This window comes from Herpailurus yagouaroundi, unplaced genomic scaffold (genome assembly GCF_014898765.1).
Source record: "Herpailurus yagouaroundi ecotype Mexico unplaced genomic scaffold, PumYag 28, whole genome shotgun sequence".
NCBI classification, from domain to species: Eukaryota; Metazoa; Chordata; class Mammalia; order Carnivora; family Felidae; genus Herpailurus; species Herpailurus yagouaroundi.
Window position 1 is genome coordinate 103,667,827 of NW_024412376.1, and position 21,403 is coordinate 103,689,229.

Genomic DNA, 21,403 nt, shown 5'->3' on the forward strand with positions numbered 1-21,403 from the left:
CATCAGGCTCTGTGCTGACAGCTCAGAACCTGGAGCCTGCTTTGGATTCTGTGTCTCCCTCTCCCTTTGCCCCTCCCCCATCATGCTCTGTCTCTCTCTCTCTCTCTCTCTCAAAAACATAAACATTAAAAAAATTTAAAAATAGTAATAACTGCGCTAGAGTAGTGAGACAGAACTTACCTTTACTGATTCTTACTATATTCTCCCCCTTCTCCACACCTATGTGACAATAACTTGCCTTATAAATAAGATATTTATGAATAAGATAAATAAGACTTTGATGGACTTGGAGTTCATTAATTGTTACTAAAAAGCTGTTTTACACACACACACACACACACACACACACACACACACATTTTTAAATTGTTTTTATTACAACTGGGGTCTACTTAGTAACTAACCTATAAGTCATAGTGCTTACCACCAGACACACACATGTGCATTCATAAAAGCATATCAGAGACACAGTTCAATTGTCGTCTAAATTTCCTTTGACTTTTATGACCAGACCCCAGCAACAGTTCACATAAAAGCCTTTTATTCTTCATGAAGGAAATGTTTTTTTATACAATTATTATGACCGTTTTTGTTTTAACATCTCTTATCATAATTTTTTAAAATATTATATACTCATTTTCAGTAATTATGTGATTAGTGCTATTATTTGACTTGCAAATGCTGCCTAACTGTTTTTTAATCATGAAGAAGGAGGAGGAGGAAGATCAAGGAATGGGAGAAGAAAAGATGGGGAGAGAGGGAGGGATGGAAGAAATCAATCAAATAAATAAATAAGAGTAAACATATCCACTCTTGAGAGAGCCAAAGCATAAGAGACTCTTAAAAACTGAGAACAAACTGGGGGTTGATGGGGGGTGGGAGGGAGGGGAGGGTGGGTGATGGGTATTGAGGAGGGCACCTTTTGGGATGAGCACTGGGTGTTGTATGGAAACCAGTTTGACAATAAATTTCATATATTGAAAAAAATAAAAAATTAAAAAAAACATATCCACTCTTTTTTTTTTTCAATACAGTTCTGAAAAACATTTATAATGGAAACTATCAGAGTGAGACTACTTTTAGATTCCTGTTAATTTTTTTAAGTTTATTTATTTTGAGAGAGAGAGAGAGAGAGAACATGAGTAGGGGAGGGGCAAGAAAGAAAGAATCCCAAGCAGGCTCTGTGCTCTCAGCTCAGAGCCCAACCTGGGGCTCGAACTCACGAACCGTGAGATCATGACCTGAGTGGAAAAGTAAGAGTTGGACGCTTAACCAAATGAGCCACCCTGATTCCTGATCATGTTTTTATAAGGACCATGGAAGCACATTTTGTTATGTACACATTTTATTCGTTAGTGCATAAAGCTTTGGCCCCTGGTTGAATTAACCTTACTTCAAAGTAACTAAAAGTTATACTTAATTTCCACAATTGTCAAGAGGACATGATGCATAGGACTAGATCAGCAACCAGAGTTCTAGATTAGTAGCTGTGTGAATCTTGAAATAAGAATAAACTGGGTGATAGTTTTAAGACTTTCTTCTTTTAATTTTGAAACAGAATAAGGAAATATGTAAAAAGATACCGAAAAATCAAGTCTTCATATTGAATATAATCTTTAGATTGGCTGGATGTTATAATTGTCATTGTTAGTAAGGCACATTCATTAGATGCTTTGAAGGTGTTGCAGTATAGTTATTACTAATGTCACAGAAAAATAATCCAGTATACAGATTTTACATGGTTTAAAAAATAGACTTTGATTCACATGATAAGTTCTTTCTTCACATTGTATAGTTTTATGAATAATTTTTGTCATTATTGCAGTTCTGTTATAAAATACCTACCAATGTAACACAGGTAGAAATATTGTCAGTAAAAAGTCCTTAATGATAAAGGATTTTATCATGAATCTTGCAAATTCAAGATGAATGATGTTTAACTGTATTAATTGCTAATAAATCAGATTTGTTCATTAGGTTATCTGAATCCACAAGGCTTCTCTGATAGCAGCAAGCTATGACTTTGCACTTTGACTAAAATTCCTAAGAAAAAAACTGAGTAAGCTTTTTATCTATTTTACTTTAGCCAGCCTCATGTGTCAATAGCCATACTCACAGCTCTTCTTAGTCCTATTTTATGACATTGCTATATTTCTTTGTGTTACCATATTCTTTCAACTTAATTATTGGTATTTGCAGGGGAAGCTACACCCCTTAATCATTTTGTGCATTTATAATGATTAAAGAGTATTGCATTCTCAGTTGGAAGTTTATTCTGAGACATCTTATTCAAAGGTTCTAAAGAATTAAAACCATATACCTTAATTTTATTGTCACTAAACTGAGTTTTAGTCAGCCTTTGTGACTCAAAATCCTTCTCGGTTTTATGTTTTACTAATAGGACTTCAGAAACAGTTGCTCTTCAATTCTACAATACCTTGAGTTCATGCACTCCCATTCATTTCTACTTCCAAGAAAATTCAGAAAAGACATGAAATATGTCTATTTCATATAACTGCTCCTCATATGCAGACACCATCAGCCGACACATGCTAACAAGGCTCTGTTTTTTTAACCTCCTACCCTAGAGCTACAAGTTCATTAGATACATTGTCTTGTTTTCACATCTTCATAAACAATTTTACCAAATATTTTGACACCACGTAACATCGAGTGCCATCCTTCCAGCATCCAGAAATAGTTTCTTCACGGTCTCTCACCAGAAAGCTAAGCCAGTGTCACATATTTTAGACCTTATGACATCTCCCTTGGGTAACAATGTGTGTCTCTGTCAGAATAAGCTGGAATATACCACAGTAACAAACAAAAATCTCATGGCTTATCACCCAAACGTCTATGTCATGTCCAATGTTAGTCAGCAATGGCTGTGTTTATCATAGTCTCTTAAGGACCCAGAATAACAGAGATTTATTCTTGACATATACTTTTAAGATTTCTGCAACAAGGAAAAAGTAGTATGGCAACACACGTGCAGGTTCTTAAGGTTTTCACAAGGAAATGATATACATCACTAGCCTAGAGCAAGTTATGTGGTCAGCTAAGTGCTTTGTTAATATACAAGCAGAAAGAAGGGAGCTAGAAATATTTGGTAATTAACAATAATTTCTACAGGCATTTGAAAGGGGGGCAGCATTCAATAACTGTTTCCTTTTATTATTATTGTAATCTTGCTAAAGTTTGTAATACAAATGATGTTAATCTAAACGAGGTGAAAGTGCAAAAACAATACTGAATTCCTCAAAAAAGGCATGTATATCCAGTGTAAGATGCTAAAGTGATTAACTTGAATTGTCAGATCAAATCACAAATTCAAAACAATGAACATAAAACTTAATCTCAAGGGTTTCTAGAATTATTAATATGTCCTTATATCTCTGTCTGAAATATAATGATAATTAACAACAAAATATATCAAATATTTGCTGAACAAAGATGAGGTGGGCTGTTTCTATATAATTCTTTCAAATACTTTTTATTTAGAAAATCTTCAGAAAATATATTACTTTTTACACAGCATTCAATCAGTAACTTAATCACAAATATATAGGCATATTCTTTAATGCTTTCATAAATAAAATACTGTACAAGGTAGTAATTGCTCATATATATCTTTTATATACTTCTGTGATTATAATTCACACACAAAGCAAAGTGCACAAGTAACTAATCTCGAATTTTTGAGGGCTCTTCGTTGTGTCATCTTTAATGGATGTTAGTGGCAATAAATCATTTGCCTATTTCAACTACTGGATTTCAAAACAATGAGGCATACCATACCTACCTGAAGCAAACAAATACTAAAAATCCTTTTAAAAATCATACATTACTCTATCTTACCAGTCTCGCTTGAAAAATATTTTGAAATTCTAAAAAATTACGATTAAAGAGCAGGACCCCTGTATCTTAATTGTATACCTGAAACTAATACTACATTGTAAGTTAACTAGGTGGAATTTAAATAAACATTTAAAAAATAAATACATTAAAACCGTTTTTAATTATTTTAAAAGATACATATATCTTAAATTTAAAAAACTTTTAAATAAACAGAAAACAATGTTTAATCAAGGGAAAGACTTCAAGCAATAGCATTTAATATCCTTCAAAAACAAAAGAGATAAAATGTGGATATTACATATCTAGCCAATGAGTGTAAAAGAAATAAAATATCTATACCTTTTTAAACAGTCTCATTATAAAATTTATATCAAATATAAATATAAATACTCTGGTTTAGGAAATTTAAGTGAAGTGACCTGTCTTCATCTATTGTAATTAGAGTAACTTGGAGAAAGGTAGAATAAGTGTAGATATTTTAGTTGACATTGCCAAGGCCCTAGAGTTTGTTTTCCCGGAATGCAAAGTCCATGCTCACAAGAAGTTTATATCTATCTTGATGAATAAATGAGAGCTAGAAATGCAACCAAGAATAAAAATAAAAATAAGAAGCTACATATAAATATATTTGAAATAAATAGTAGAAAACTAAATATTGTAGAGAAAATGTTAGAGAAATACTAAAGGTCTTAGACTCCATGTATCTGAGAAAACAAAGTGGGGAATTTGCCAATTATTCTGAACTCTATCCTGAGTAACTAAATTCAAATATTTTTTTTCTTCAGTTATCAATGTTTTACTCTTATTTTTTGAAAGAATCATAGTTCAATATGTTCTAGTTTACATAAAATGAGCTGATGTATTAATATAAAATGTAAAAGAGACATATTCACATAACCAATTTTAAGATTAGAATGAATGTGGGAAGCTTAGTATTTTATCCATCATTACTCCCATTCCAAGTTTTCTGAAATAATTGTTTAAAAAGAATAAATAAAAACTTTCTGGTGACTTTAAAATAAAGACTGTATCAAGAGATGCAGAAGGGCATTATATCATAATCAAGGGGTCTATAGACCAAGAAGAGCCAACAATTGTAAACATTTATGCGCCAAATATGGAGCAACCAAATATATAAATCAATTAATCACAAACATAAAGAAACTCATCAATAGTAATACCATAATAGTAGGAGACTTCAACACCCCACTCACAGCAATGGACAGATCATCTAATCAAAAATTCAACAAAGAAACAATGGCTTTGAATGACACACTGGACCAGATGGACTTAACAGATATATTCAGAACATTTCATCCTAAAGCAGAAGAATATACATTCTTCTCCGGTGCACATGGAATGTTCTCCAGAACAGACCACATACTTGGACACAAATCAACCCTAAGTAAATACAAAAAGATGGAGATCATACTGTGCATATTTTCAGATCACAATGCTATGAAACTCAAAATCAACACAAGAAAAAATTTGGAAAGGTAACAAATACTTGGAGACTGAAGAACATCCTACTAAACAATCAATGGGCTAACCAAACAGTTAAAGAGGAAATTTAAAAGTATATGGAAGTCAATGAAAATGATAACACCACAACCCCAAACCTCTGGGACACAGCAAAGGCAGTCATAAGAGAAAAGTATATAGCAATCCAGGCCTTCCTAAAGAAGGAAGAAAGATCTCAGATACACAACCTAACCTTATGCCTTAAGGAGCTGGAAAAAGAACAGCAAATAAAACCCAAAACCAGCAGAAGACAGGAAATAATAAAGATTAGAGCAGAAATTAATGCTATTGAAACCAAAAAAAACAGAACAGATCAATGAAACCAGAAGCTGGTTCTTTGAAAGAATTAACAAAATTGATAAACCACTAGCCAGTCTGATCAAGAAGAAAAATGAAAGGAATCAAATAAATAAAATCAAGAATGAAAGAGGAGAGATCACAACCAACACAACAGAAATAAAAACAATAATAAGAGAATATTATGAGCAATTATATGCCAGTAAAATGGGTAATCTGGAAGAAATGGACAAATTCCCAGAAACATATACACTACCAAAACTGAAACAGGAAGAAATAGAAAATTTGAACAGACCCATAACCAGTAGGGAAATCAAGTTAGTAATCAAAAATCTGCCAAAAAACAAGAGTCCAGGGCCAGATGGCTTTCCAGGGGAATTCTACCAAGCATTTAAGGAAGAGTTAACACCTATTCTCTTGAAATTGTTCCAAAAACTAGAAATGGAAGGAAAACTTCCAAACTCTTTCTATGAAGCCAGCATTACCTTGATTCCAAAACCAGACAGAGACCCCACTAAAAAGGAAAAATATAGACCAATTTCCCTGATGAATATGGATATAAAATCCTCAGCTAGATATTAGCCAACTGGATCCAACAATACATTAAAAAAATTACTCACCATGACCAAGCAGATTTATACCTGGGATGCAGGGCTGGTTCAATATCCACAAAACAATTAACGTGATTCATCACATCAATAAAAGAAAGGACAAGAACCATATGATCCTCTCAATAGATGCAAAGAAAGCATTTGACAAAATACAGCATCCTTTCTTGATAAAAACCCTCAAGAAAGTAGGGATAGAAGGAGCATGCCTCGAGATCATAAAAGCCATATATGAACAACCCAATGCTAATATCATCCTCAATGGGGAAACCTTTGAGGAGACCTTTCCCCCTAAGGTCAGGAACAAGACAGAGATGTCCACTCTCACCACTATTATTCAACATAGTATTGGAAGTCTTAGCCTCTGCAATCAGACAACACAAAGAAATAAAATATATATGGCTCAAGGCTCCTAAATTTTACAAAAAGTAACTGAAAATTATCTCTAAGTAATTTAGAATAGGTAAAAAGTATTTATTTAAACCTCTGTAGCAAAATATGCAGAGATATAAATAGGAAACAAGTAGGAATATGAAAATAGCATTTAAAAATTTATTTAATTAAATTTTAAAAGGAGGAAAAAATATGAAAGAGAAGAGAGAACTCAATACAAAAATTTAATGCAAATAGTAAAGAAGGTCAAAATGCAATCATGTCAACAATTACATTAAATAGAAAACCTTTGAACCAACATCTTAAAAAGAAAACACAAATACTAAAAGTTGTTTCTTTATTTGTTAACAATAATAATGATCAAACATTAATATAGTAAGAAATAAACTTGAAAACAAGAGGATATTTAGATATAGAGATATTTGATTACTATAAAAGTGTCAAGAAGATAAAACAAATATAAATATACTTGACCCAATAAAAGAGCATCAAAATATATAAAGCAAAAACTGGGGAAAAAAGGCAAATCTACAATCTTAGTCACAGACTTTAACACACCTTTCTCTGCAATTAATAGAGCATCCAGAGAAAACCATCTATAATAATATACACCAGAACAACACTGTCAACCACGTCAATCTATTTGACATTTAAAGAACACTATAATGTCACTGCTTCAGATTACACATCTATTCAAGCGCACATGGAACAGTAACCAAGATTGATCAAATGTTGGACCATAACATTAGTCTCAACATAATTCAAATGATGGAAATATTAAAAATATATGTGCACCCCTGAATTTGCTGAAGCATTATTTATAATAGCCAAGATATGGAAGCAACCCAAATGTCCACTAATTGATAAATTGATATAGAAGATGTGGTAGATATACAATATTAGCCATAAAAGAGAATAAGATCTTGCCTTTGTGACAACATGGATGGATCTAGAAGGCATTATGCTATGTGAAATACGTCAGACAGATACACATACTATATCATTTCACTTATATGTGGAATCTAAAAAAAGGAAACAAATGAACAAACAACAACAGAGAAACAACTCATAAATACAAAGAACAAATGTAGTTGCTAGAGGGGATAGGGATAGGTAAAATGGGTGAAGAGGTTTAAGAGATACAAACTTCCAGCTACAAAATAAATAAGTCAAAGGAATAAAAAGTACAACATAGGTAATACAGTCAAGAATATTGTAATAAGTCTGTGTGGGGACAGATGGTAACTACACTTATCATAGTGAGCATTTCATAATGTGTAATTGTCGAATCACTATGTTGTACACCTGAAACTAATATAATGTGTCAACTATACTTCAGTTAAAGAAATTATTAATCAAATACTTGTGCCTATATGAGACAATATCTTGTAATTTAGATCCTAACTATTACAATATTTTTTGCCAATAAATGACTGAAAAAAATTACCAATATCAAAGATAAAAGGTCATTACTAAATACCTGATCAACATTGATAGGATAACAAGGAATTTTAAGGTCAACTTTATCCTAATAAATTAAACAACTTAGACAAAATGGATAGCTTGAAAAATACCAACTATCAAAGTTCATTAAAAAATAAATAGACAACTTGAGACACCTGGATCTATAAAAAATTGAACAATCTTTCTACAGTGAAAAGAATCGGCCCACATAGCTTCCTGGGTAAATTTTAACAAAACTTAAGAAAAAAATAAGCACACGAAACATACTCAAACTTTTCCAGAAAATGCATAGCTTCCTGGGTCAATTCTACCTAACACTTAAAAAAAATTTAAACTAAAACTACCAAACATACACAAACTCTTCCACAAAATAGAAGTGGTGAGGGAGGGAAAGGGGGCATTCCCCCAACTAATTTTATGAAGCCAGCATTATCCTGATAATAAAACCAGACAAAGATATAAGAAAAGTAAAATCCAACATCCTTCATGAAAATAAATGTAAAAATTATTTTTAAAATTTAACAAATCAAATCCAGGAATATATAAAATGGATAACACATTAGTACTATGAGGAGTTTATCCCAAGAAAACAAGGACGAGTTAACATTTGAAAATCTATTCATGTAATTCTATGTATTACCAGGTTTAAAAAGAGATGAAGAGAAAGCATCTGCTAAAATTCATGATTAAATACTCTCAGCTAAGAGGACAAAAAAGTCTACTTCATCAATATGAGGGGCATATACAAAAATCCACAGTCAATATAAAAATTAAGGGCAAAAAACAGACTACTTCCCCTAAGATCAGGAACAAGGCAAAGATATTTGCTCTCATCAATTCTTCTCAACATTGTTTTGGAGATGCTAGTTATTACAAAGAAAAGAAAAAAGAAACAATAGGCATATGAATTGGTAAAGAAGAAAACAAAATTTGTTCTCATTCAGATGACATTATCATCAATGCAGAAAATCTTAAGGAATGTTCAAACAGCTACTTACTAGTGTTAAAATTAAAAAAAAAAAAAAAAAAAAAAGGAGGCTGGACCTGCAAATTCCCTGAGAAGACAAAAACCGCTTAAGTAACACTACATCTTATTTCATGAACATAAACACAACTCAGGTTATTTCTTTTAAATGTCTCTGACAGTCAAAAAGAAACTAAGCCACCTTCTTAAAAATGGTATGAGATAAGCACTTCTAACTAATCTCCTGCCATTTGGAAATCACTACTGTGATGACCAATCATAGTGTAGGGTGAAAAACTTCCTCATTTTCATTTTATAAGCTATCCTGTAACTTCATGCCTCTGAGTTTCACATCAGTTTTTATTTTTAAAAGGTCCTAGTTTGTGAACTATTCTTATATGCACAATACACTCTTACTAAGTACTATTTATTCATACATATTCTTACTAAATACATATTTATTCATTTGGTGGTTTTAATTTTGCCATGTCCCGATTTTGGACACCAGCAAAAATGCAGGATATAAGTTCAATATATAAAAATAATTGTATTTCCATATGGTAGCAATAAACTATTATAAATTAAAATTGTAAAAAGTGCCCATCAAGAAATATGAAATACCTGGAGATAAATTTAACAGAATGTGTGCAAGTCTTATCCACTCAAACCTACAAGACATCACCAAGAGAAATTTTTAAAGGACCAAATAAAGACTTCTGGGTTTCAGTCCATTTACCAATAAGTTTATAAGTTACCACTCTTTCCTAATAAGTAAAAAGCTAAACAAACTGAAAAATCGACAACTCTTCTTAATAAAAGTGAGATCATAGGACAAACCACTGTTCCCCATATTGGAGAGATCAACAGGGAAACAGAGAATCACAACTTACCAGAGCAGAAACCCATGAGCTAAAACCTCTACAGGAACAAGTGCTGGAATATGGAAAACTGAATCATTATTGACAAATTGCTGGAGGCTGAGTCTGACAATTAAAAACTCCAGAGGAAGCCATCATGGTGGGGGTACATGCATTTGTGAGTTTTACCTCTAGGAGCCCTACCAGGTCCTCAAATCAAATACTGAAGTAGGGAGAGGAGGAAAGGAACCATTTTAAAATACAACAGAGCACTGTGTTCGTAAAAAGACCTGCCCTCAGGAGAAACTAGTTAGCTATAGCCTAATAAGATGAGGTTTTATCAGGGCCAGCTGACCTGGGGAAAGGGAAATAGCCAATACCAGCTCACTCTTGCCATCCTGTTTCACCTACAGGAAATGAAAAGCACTTGTGAAGTTCACAGTCCAGACACAAAGGATCACTAAAAGACGGAGACCTAATCATAGACTATAGAACATGTCCCCCTCCCCAAACCTCAGCACCACATTACAAAGACCTATTTATAGCACTTCCTTTTCCCTGTATTTCACACCTGCCTATAAAGAACAATTACAAGGCATACTAAAAGGCAGTTTGAAGAGACAGAGAAAGTATTAAAACCGATCTCAGATATGGCAGGGGTGTTGGAATTCTCAGACTGGGAATTTAAAATATACGATTAATATGCTAAGGGATCTAATGGATAAAGTAGACAGTGGACAAGAAAAGATGGACAATGTAAGCAGAAAGAAGGAAATTCGAAAAAGGAACCAAAAAAGAAACGATAGAGATCAAAAACACTCTAACAGAAATAAAGAAAGCCTTTGATGGGCTTTGTTAGCAAACTAAACATGGCTGAGGACAGAATCTCTGAGCTTGAGCATATCTCAATAGTGACTGCGAAACTGAAAAGCACACAGAAAAAAAGACTGAACAAAAAAAGAACAAAACAGAATATCCAAGAACAGTGGGACAACCACAAAGACTTTAATACACATAAGGACAGTACTGAAAGGAGAATAGAGAAAGGAATAGAAGAAATATTTGAAATAATAATGACTAAGAATTTCCCCAAATTTTCAGACACCAAACCACAGATGCAAGAAGCTCAGAGAATATCAAGCAAACAAACAAAACTACACCTAAACATACCATTTTGAAACAAAAACAAAAAAGTCAAAGATAAAGAAAAAAATTTTAAAGAAAGCAGAGTGAAAAAATTACCTTACCTGTAGAGAAGCAAAAGGAAAAATTATATCTAGTTTCCCCTCAGAAACAACACAAACAAGAAGGGAAATAAGGAAAATATTTAGTGTTTAGAGAAAAAAATCACCAACCTGTGATTGGGCACCAATTCTGTGCCCTGCAAAATTATCATTCAAAAGCGTTGAAGAAAAAATGACTTTCTCAGACAAGAATTGAGGGAATTTGTTGCTAGTGGACCTACCTTGCGATAAATATTAAAAGATCTTTGGAGAAAGGAAAATGATATAAGCAAGGAACTTGGAACTACATAAAGAAAGAGCTTCAGAGAAGGAATAAATAAAGGTAAAATAAAAACTTTTATGCTTATTTTTAGTTTACTTAACAGACAACATTTTGTTCCAAATAGTAACAATAACAATGTCTTCTATTATATATGTTTATTTGTATATATATCTATATATGTATTTGAATCTATATCTAATCTATATCTATATCTATATATAACTTATGTATAAGTGAAATGAATGAATGACATAAGAGAGGGAGAAATTAGAATGATTTTGCTATTATTTTGTTGTTATACGGTACTCACACTACCTGTGAAGTGGTATAATATTATTAGAAAATGAATTTGGATTAGTTATAAATGTATACTGCCAGAATGAGGTGTTTGTTGTTTTTTTTTTTTTTAATAAGAATTCATCTCGTATATATAGTTCATTGAGCCAGGGTCAGGGTCAGAGAAGGCTTGGTCATGGACTCCACCCAAATTGTGCAAACGCTGATAAAGATGGCGGGGGGGGGGGGCACAAGGCATGACATTCCAGCTGGGGATTCTCCTAGCACGTTCAGGGACTTAACTAGTATTCTCTGGGGCCAGGTCTAAGGAGGAATCCCATTTAGTTGAGGACCACGATGTCAGAGCCAAGGAGATAGCTTACCTGAGATTAGTAAGGATATTTTTTTTTAATTTTTTTTTTAACGTTTATTTATTTTTGGGACAGAGAGAGAGAGAGCATGAACGGGGGAGGGGCAGAGAGAGAGGGAGACACAGAATCGGAAGCAGGCTTCAGGCTCCGAGCCATCAGCCCAGAGCCCGACACGGGGCTCGAACTCATGGACCGTGAGATCGTGACCTGAGCTGAAGTCGGATGCTTAACCGACTAAGCCACCCAGGCGCCCCAGGATATTAAGCAAATAAGTAAACATACTGTGGCTGACGAAAGCCAGATTTTCTTGCTGTCAGAAAAAGGGATTTATAAGTATAAAAAGGGAGAAGGTGAGGAAAAAAACCTGTTGTTTTTTATTAGAATTGAGGGTATCAGTGTAAATTCAACTTTCTTTTTATATAGAGATAGTAGAGATAATAGGCATATACAAAGATATAGAAATATAGGTAAATATGTATATGTATGTGTGTGCATATATATATATGCACATATGTGTATATAGATATGTGTGTGTATATATTTAGAGAGAGATAAGATGCATATGTACACACACACCTCCTAGGTGATCTGCTGAGAGGACCTAGCAGCAATAATATCCATAGCAATGAACACACCTAGTGCACAGATCCTCAGTTTCTAAATACCACTCTCCACTAAAACAAACAGGGCTCCTTAGAGAATTAGCTGATTTCCAGGGTGGAGTAGAAAAAGTCTATGATAATCCTGCAATATTTTGGCTTGCCTGAAATTAAAGAAGTGTCCCAAAAATGAAGGGTATATTTCAAGAAGACACGGGATTCTGTTTGAAGGAACTCCCACTGGTCAAATATGTGATAGAATAACAAAACAAATAATCATAAAAAATTATAATCCAGAAAATAAAATTGATATCCTTGAATTTATACTGTTAAAAAAAAGTGATGATTAAATAAATGGGAGAGATTGGAAAGGTTTTACTTAGTCAAATGCCAGATAACAATGTAGAAAATTTTAGAATTAGAAAATAGTTATTTGGCAGCTATGAAAAAAAAAAATAATTGTTTCAGACGACCATCATCAATAGGTACCAATATATATTTTTTAAATTTTTTTTTTAGTGTTTACTTATTTTGACGGAGAGAGAGAGAGACAGAGTACAAGCAGGAGAGGGACAGAGAGAGAGGGAGACACAGAATCTGAAGCAGTCTCCAGGCTCTGAGCTGTCAGCACAGAGCCCGATGTGGGACCCGAACTCATGAACTGTGAGATCATGACCTGAGCCTAATTCGGGTGCTTAACCCACTGAGCCACCCAGGCACTCCAATAGGTACTAATATTAATGGATGAAAGTTTGATGAGGAACAGATACTTACATAGTCTCAAACAACTCCTCATAAATACTTATTAATTACTTACCTTTTAATAAGTGCAAAATAATTTTACAATGGAGAAGCTTGGGATAGAACACCCTAACCAAGTGACCAAAGCATATAGCACCAGCAATGGGAAAACTTGCCAGAGTGTACTTCTAGGTATTATACACTGAAAATAATAGAGCATCATTTCTGTTACGTTCCTGCTTACTATTCGTAACCTAAACTTAATTATAATGAAATTTCAAAATAACCCCAGTGAGGGACATTCTACAAACTAACTGGCCCATACTCCTCAAGATCATAAAAGACAAGAAAGGGCTAAGGAAATTTCCAGACTGAAGAAGACTTAAAAGACATGAAAACTAAATGCAACACATAATTCGCAATTGGGTCCTGAAACTCTAAAAGATAGAATTGGAACAAACAGTGAAATTTGAATGGGGTCTGTGGATTAGATTAGATGGTGGAATTATGTCAATGATAATTTCCTGATTTTTTTATGTTTGTACCGTGTCATGTAAAAAGTGCTCTTGCTTTTAAGAAATATACACTGAAATACTAAGGGGCTATAGCTGCAACAATTTCAAATGGTTTAGAAGTAATTACTAATAATATGTATAGTAGAAAATGAGGCAAATATAATAGTGTTAATACTTATGAAAGTTGGGCAAAGGATATGTGTATGTTTGTTAAGCTTTTCTTCCAATTTTTGTCTATAAGTATGAAATAATTTCCAAATAAAACATTTTTAAAGGACACATTATATTGAATGTATTTAAAAATACATTGTAAACGTTTACTAGCAAAATAAATGACAAGACATAGAAATGAAAATAGGAGTCTCATACAAAGTTACCATGGTGACCAGAATGGTTGTATTCTTTAAGTGTTTTGGCATAAGAAATGAACATTCATTTCTACAAAACTAAAAAATACAAATTATTACAAAGCATAAGGTGAAGAACATTGAGCTAGAAATTGGGAGCCCTGAGGTCTGACAATCTCTAGCCTGATAAACCTCAGAATATTCATGTACTTTCCTGCACCTCAGGATTATGTAATTGTAGAGTGAGTGATTAAACCATAAAGTTTAAATTTATTTCTAAATTTTATTTCTAAAATTCTGATTCAGCTTCCTCCAATTAATGATTTAAATCAAAATACTACTGCCAAAATAATGACTAAGTATTTCACTAAACATAAATCAATGATAAAGTTTTTTGAACTACTATTTTGGGATGATCTTGAGTTTATTTGACAATATGGAAAAATATCTAAAAATACTTTCATATGTAAATTTATATATTTGGTTGTTTTAGATTAAAATTTATTCTTTGTTTCTTAACATATGATGGAATAATCCTGGCCTGAATTGAATTCCAATAATTGCCTGAGTCAAATTTCTGAAGAGGTGATTATCAAGTTGGTCACATTTTCCTTCTTAACTCTTTAGTGTACTCTGTGTTCACTAAGCACAGCTGATTAGCTAACAAGATCATGGGTTCATAATTCAGATGATTCAGTAAACCTATCACCCTTGCCAACTACCTGACATGTGCTTGTCATTGGTCGCAAGGTCAATTGAGTGATCATATGTGGCTATATCATTGAAAATTCATCAACAATAGAAAAATAATTCACAATGGGCTAGCAATATCATTTTTCTGTGTGAACACAGGACATCAAATCAAGTTTCTGGTGCTTTTACCATATGCTATTATTCTCAAAATCCTCCTCTTTGATTTCGACTCCGCTCAAATTTTACATTCCTGCCACCTACCATTGTGCCCCCTAGTGATTAATACCTCCTTATCTTTGTTACTCTTTTGAGCAGAATTGGGAGGTATAACATCTAAAATGAATGTGCTTCTAGTTCTTCTAAATTTGTAACCTAGGAGAAAGTACTCACCTTTTCAATTGTCTCTGTGTTACCATGTCAACGATCCAATATACAAAGACACTGCTGTGAAATAAATATATCTTTGACCAATCATGATAGTAATACATTTATCACATTTTCATGAGTGGGATAACTTACACAAACCTGAATTTTTAAATAGGATGTCTGTATATTCAAAAGTATATTTTAAAAGCTACTAACCAAAGAAATGATAGACAAACACATGGTTTGACATTCACTCTGAATCTTCAAATAGTGATCTCTTTGAAATGCTCTCTTCTGAATATGATCTCTAATGTGAGTAAATATTGGGAATCAGAAAGCAATGATTTACAATGAAGCACCTCCATATACCTTAAGTAGTATGATAATGATAAATCTAAAGCACAAACCTTTACACAGAAGGAATATACCTCTAAAAGAAGCAGTCTCTGGAAACATGTAGAGACCTCAGATGAACAGAGGATGACTCAGTGATTTGGTTATGGGACATAGTTCAAATGTGTTTTGGTTCTCATTTCCACTCTGTCAGAAGAAAGCCAAGAGACAAGCATATAAGAAGAGAAAGATTTCATTCTGCTTGAATATTACATTAACCTATGAACACTGGTGCTCCCTTGGTCAGCTTTTTCAGGGCTTGCTGGCACTGAGCACTGCTGACCTGGTAGGTCTGATTATGAATGATCAATGTCCCTATTTGCAATAAAACTCTTTGCACAGATCTGGACCCTCAGCCTTTATTCAGTCATGCAGATAATAACGGCAGTTCAAGGCACTTGCCCATAACTCCAAGCTTCATTAAACAAAGGGAATGTCACCAAAAGTCCCTTTAACTGTCTTTTTGTTGTTAGGCAGGAAAAAACTGGTCATTCTGAGAAAATAGAACTTACAGTGTTAATAAAATAAAGGTTTGCATATCCCTTGCTCTATTTTACACATTTTTCTTGAGCTTCTAGTGTTAAAATCCACCACTTTAGTGGGGAGCAGAGTGAGAAATGTGAACAAAGGATGCTGTGTGCCTGCGGTTGGATTCTGCTTCAGATGAAATATTTCAATGGAATTTTTCAGGGCTGCCATAGGGAATGGTGTGCTGCCCCTCCTCCTCATTCATTACAGGCACAATGAGTGTTAGGCTGGTGTCTCAAAGCTTTGGAGGGTGGGGAAGAATGTTAGGGGAGGCTCCAGAGGAGTTCACTGTAGACTTGGAAAGTGGGTCCCTCTGTAGTAAATCGAGGCCCACCACCATTGAGGTGAATGAAATCTGCCCAGTCTCCAGTCTCTGGAAGGGTGTGAAGTTTTGGTTACCCATTCTGTCATGCAAAACATGTTAACAAGTCACTGTTGCTTGGGAAAAGTGTCGGCCGCTGACACTCTAATAAGGGATGGTCATCCAAGACACAGTCCCCGGTGCATCACCTTCTTACTCAAGGCTCCTCACCCTAATTCACACTCCACTATCCACCCTGGACATCACTCTTGCACTACCTCAATACACATTTTAGTTTCTCTAGCTATTTATAATACCCATTCACTTTTTCTTTTATAGTCCTCTCCCTTAAAACTAGGACTGCTTTGACTTGAAACTCACAGGGAAATGGAGTTTTAAACGCAAAATATTCCAAGTCAAAGTTTGGGTTCCTTCAAATTCAACCAAATGGCCATTTCTGGATAATAATTGGTATTTGAACTTCAACTCCTAATTCAAGAAAAATTAAAATAAGGGAAACCTTGGATATTGTTGGTGGAAATGTAAATTCATGCAACCCCTATGGAAAACAGATGATGGAAGTTCCTTGAAATTTAAAAGTAGAACAACTATATGATTTAGCAATTCCATTTCTGGATATTTACCCAAAGGAAAAAAAAAACACACCAACTCAAAAAGATATATGCATCCCTATGTTCACTGCAGCATTATTTACAATAGCCAAGATATGAAAACAATCTAAGTCTCCACTGATGGATGAATGCATAAAGAAAAGGTTGTGTGTGTGCCCCCCCCACCACACACACTGGAATATTATTTAGCCACAACAAAGAAAATCTTGCCATTTGCAATAACATGGATGAACCTTGAGGGCATTATATTAAGAATTCTGGTAAAGACAAATACCAAATGATCTCACTTAAATGTAGAATCTTAAAAAGAAAAAAAATTAAAGAGAACAGACTGGTGATTTCCAGAGGGGGGGTGGGTAGAGGTGAGTGAAATGGGTGAAGATGATCAAAAGGTACAAACTTCCAGTTATAAAATAAGTCATGAGGATGTAATATACAGCATAGTAACTATAGCTAACAACACTGTATTACATATTTGAAAGTGGCTGAGAGAGTGGTCTTAAAAGTTCTCACTATAAGAAAAACATTGTAATTATGTGTGATGATGGTTATTAATTAGACTTATTGTGCTGATTACTTTGCAGTACATACAAGTATTAAATCATTATGTTGTACACCTGAAATTAATATATTATTATATGTCAATTATATGTCAATTTATAAAAAGAAAGAATAACAAAAACAATCAACAAAGAAGAAATTATTCTGTGCAATGAATAAATGCAGTCACAAAACTTAGATAAAGTAGGTCCAAAATAAAACAGCTTTCCAAAGATAAATGTTTGCCCTCAATCATTTGGAAATATTTTTTCTTGTTTTGGCCCATAAAAAGTAGACATAAGGTGTGAGGTATACATACATGGCCACATAGAACATAACAGATCAGCTGTTTTGTGCTAATTTACTACTAAATGTTAAGAAAATGGGCTACTAAATTTTCCTACCCATTCAAAAGTTGACCAGTGAGCAACCTACACACAGCAGTGGTCTACAGAGGAATCCTTTTTTGCAAGCAAACAGCTTTCTCTTTTGAATCCCTCTCAGATTTCTAAAAGTCTATCTGCTCATGCAAAGCCCCACCCTTGTTTATGCCCCCCAAGTCATCTTGCAACAATTTTGCATGGGAAAAAAATGTGGAAAAGGTTAAAAAAAAAAGTAGAAAGGGAGGGGATGTGATAAGTTCAGTGGTAATGAAATAAAAAATACAGAGAAATATCATTCCTGAATATCCTTCTGGAAAAGACAGCACATAAAGAGTAACTGAAGGGCCTCAATATGATTGGTTCAAGGAAGAACTAAAGGAAGACATTAGAGCTACACTCTAACACTCTAACATCTGAAGGCCATCTACAGATTGGGAATGTACATTTTCTCTGATGTCTAAAGGTCAGAAATGGGATTAGTGGGTGGAAGTTGTAAAGCAGTAGATTTTGTCTCCAAGAACTTTTGAATCACTAAAACTACCAAACTATCACTTGCTCAGGAGGTGCTGTGCTCTCTATGACCATCTATGAAAGATGCTTTAGGAGAAGGCATTCCTGAAATAGGTGAGAAAGTACTTTTAGATAATTTCTAAAAGTACTTTAAACTTTAAGAATTCTATACCTCTATGAAAAGTCAAAAGTTAAGAAAGTTTGTGAAGTAAGCAAGCAAATAAAAAATTTAACACACATTTATTTATTCCTCTAATGTCATCTTCAAGGCTGATGTAAGTCCTGCTTGACCTTTTCAGAAGGGTATATGTCTCTGTTCTAACCAGGCAGATGATGTGAACTTTAATTTCATAAACTTTACTTTTGTAAAGAAACTTTAAAAAAAACACACAAAAAACAAGAAATGACAGTGTACTAATCTATATAGTGGTTCCATCTATGGAAACTCCCTGTGCATTAAATTATCCAGGATGAAGTTATGCAGTTTCTTGGCTGTTTGGAAAAGGGTGGTCATGTCAATTCATTTGGTTAAGAAGCCCATTGTTCTCATTTTCAAGTACAGGGATAAGATATTCATCATATATTCTTCTCTTCCTTCTCACTCTTCCAAGGTCTGAGAAGCTTCTGTCCAAAACTATTCAAACTGAAAGACTAACTGAGCTATTCAAAACTCCCTCCCAGGCACTTAGGGCTTTGTGCTATTGTCCAGCTATATAATACTCTGGTGGATTCTGTGGTTCAATCTGTTCTAATATACCTCCCACCAGCTGGAATGCACATCTTTAGCATTAGAGTCTCTTTTCCATTGTTTTTAATCCAGGCAGTTCAGGGTTTGTTCAAAATAGAACAAACAAAATAGTTTTGAACACTGTATTATGTTCTTGGTCTACAGCCTTAGGATTTATTTCAGCATATTGCTACTAGAATAGAAATATAATCTATATTCTATAAATAATAATTCTATTCTATAAATACAATTCCTGATGAAATGCATTTTGTGGATGAAACTGTTCATATATGGTGGGTAGGAACTTATCATGTTTTAATCTTTCTGTATTTACCACGGCACTTGGTACAATGCTTTGCACATGATAGATGTTCAACTAAGACACGTGAACTCTAATTTGTCTTTTTTGTTTCTAACAAAGTGTTGCCTAAAAAGGTAAAATGCTGCTGAAATGATGACACTTATAAAATATCGTGTACTGAAATAATCTTTTGATACTTTAAATTCACTTTAATAGTGAATAACCTCTATTTAGAGCTTTTAAGTACCTGACCATCTACCATTTAAAATCAACAATCTTAGCTTTATGAAATGAAAAAAAAGAAAGAAGAAAGCCTGACTGAAAAGAGTAAATCAGTTTTTGAACAATTCATGATTTCCCTAAATGAACACTATTATTGCTGAATCACTAATATTTTCAACAGAAAGAGTTCTTAGCAACTAATAAGTTCCAACTTCCTGAAGCAAGAAATAGACTATGTATGCTATTTTTTTATTTGCTTTGTTTTGTGTTGTTTCTAAACAAGGGGACCAAACTCTTGGCCAGATTTTTAAAAAGCAAAGGTGGCATTGAGGTGCGGGAATTGTGGGGAGAGGGACTGTGGTATAAGGCCTTTCCTCTCTTCCTCAGAATGTTGTGAACATTGAGAAGTGCCAGTCACACAGCCTGAGTTTCTGTGGTAGAGTTTGCTCAGTGGGTCACAGATGGTAATGAAGTGTGGACGGCACTTACTACTATCCTCATGTTTCCACATGGAAGAGGGAATTTCCACTCTAGTCCACAGGGAACAAAGTCAGCAAGAGCTACTCAACCTCTCCCTCAACTCACTCCTGTCATGGGAAGAGTGACTGATCTAACTGATAAATTCAGAAGAAGTAACTGAGTACATTTGGCTAAGTATCTTGGGTCCCTATCTTTGAGAGCTAGTTTGACTGAAGAATGCAAGCTTTTAGGCCTATTCTCCCATGTGATAGCTTAGCATATCAAGACCTACCTCTGCAAGGGGGAGTGTGTAATTCTGAGGAGAGAAGAATCATTTAAATTAGGTAATATATTAGCAAGCCCTTTTTTGGCCATAAATGTAATGCAATATTCAATAGTTCAACTCTTATGAGTAGTAATAATTTCTATTTGTCTGTCTCTTGTGTCCTATTTCATAGTAGTTTCAAAATTTGCAAGAAAAAAAGAAGATGAACGAAACAGAATGTCTCAATTTTTAAGTTCATGCATTAAATAACTCTAAATTATAAGCTATCCTTTGAAATTACAATGATTTTAAAACCAATATAGAAAATTATTAGGTAAGTCAGCCTCCAAGTTTTCAACATTAAAATCACCTGTATTCCTTTTTTATACCTTATTCCTTTTAGTAAAACAGAAAAAATTAAAATTGTTATTGCTAAACTTGGTATCCATTTTTATGAGGGAAATTTGTATTGGCCAGTACATTAACCACATACATAAATTATAATTTGGGTCTTTAGAAAGCATAATAGTTTTACCAGCTTATTTATACTAGCCTCAAAATGAACATTAATTCTCTTGCTATGGGAGACATTATTCCCAGACACACCACATCTCAGTCATAACCATATACTTCCAACTATCATCTTCATCATCATATCAAATAGTATTTTGGGATGGTTTTCAAAATATTTTCACTTCTGCCACCCTTTCAACAGCACCACAAATTGGGTAGAGCAAATAGTGTTACCTATATTTTAACAATGAAA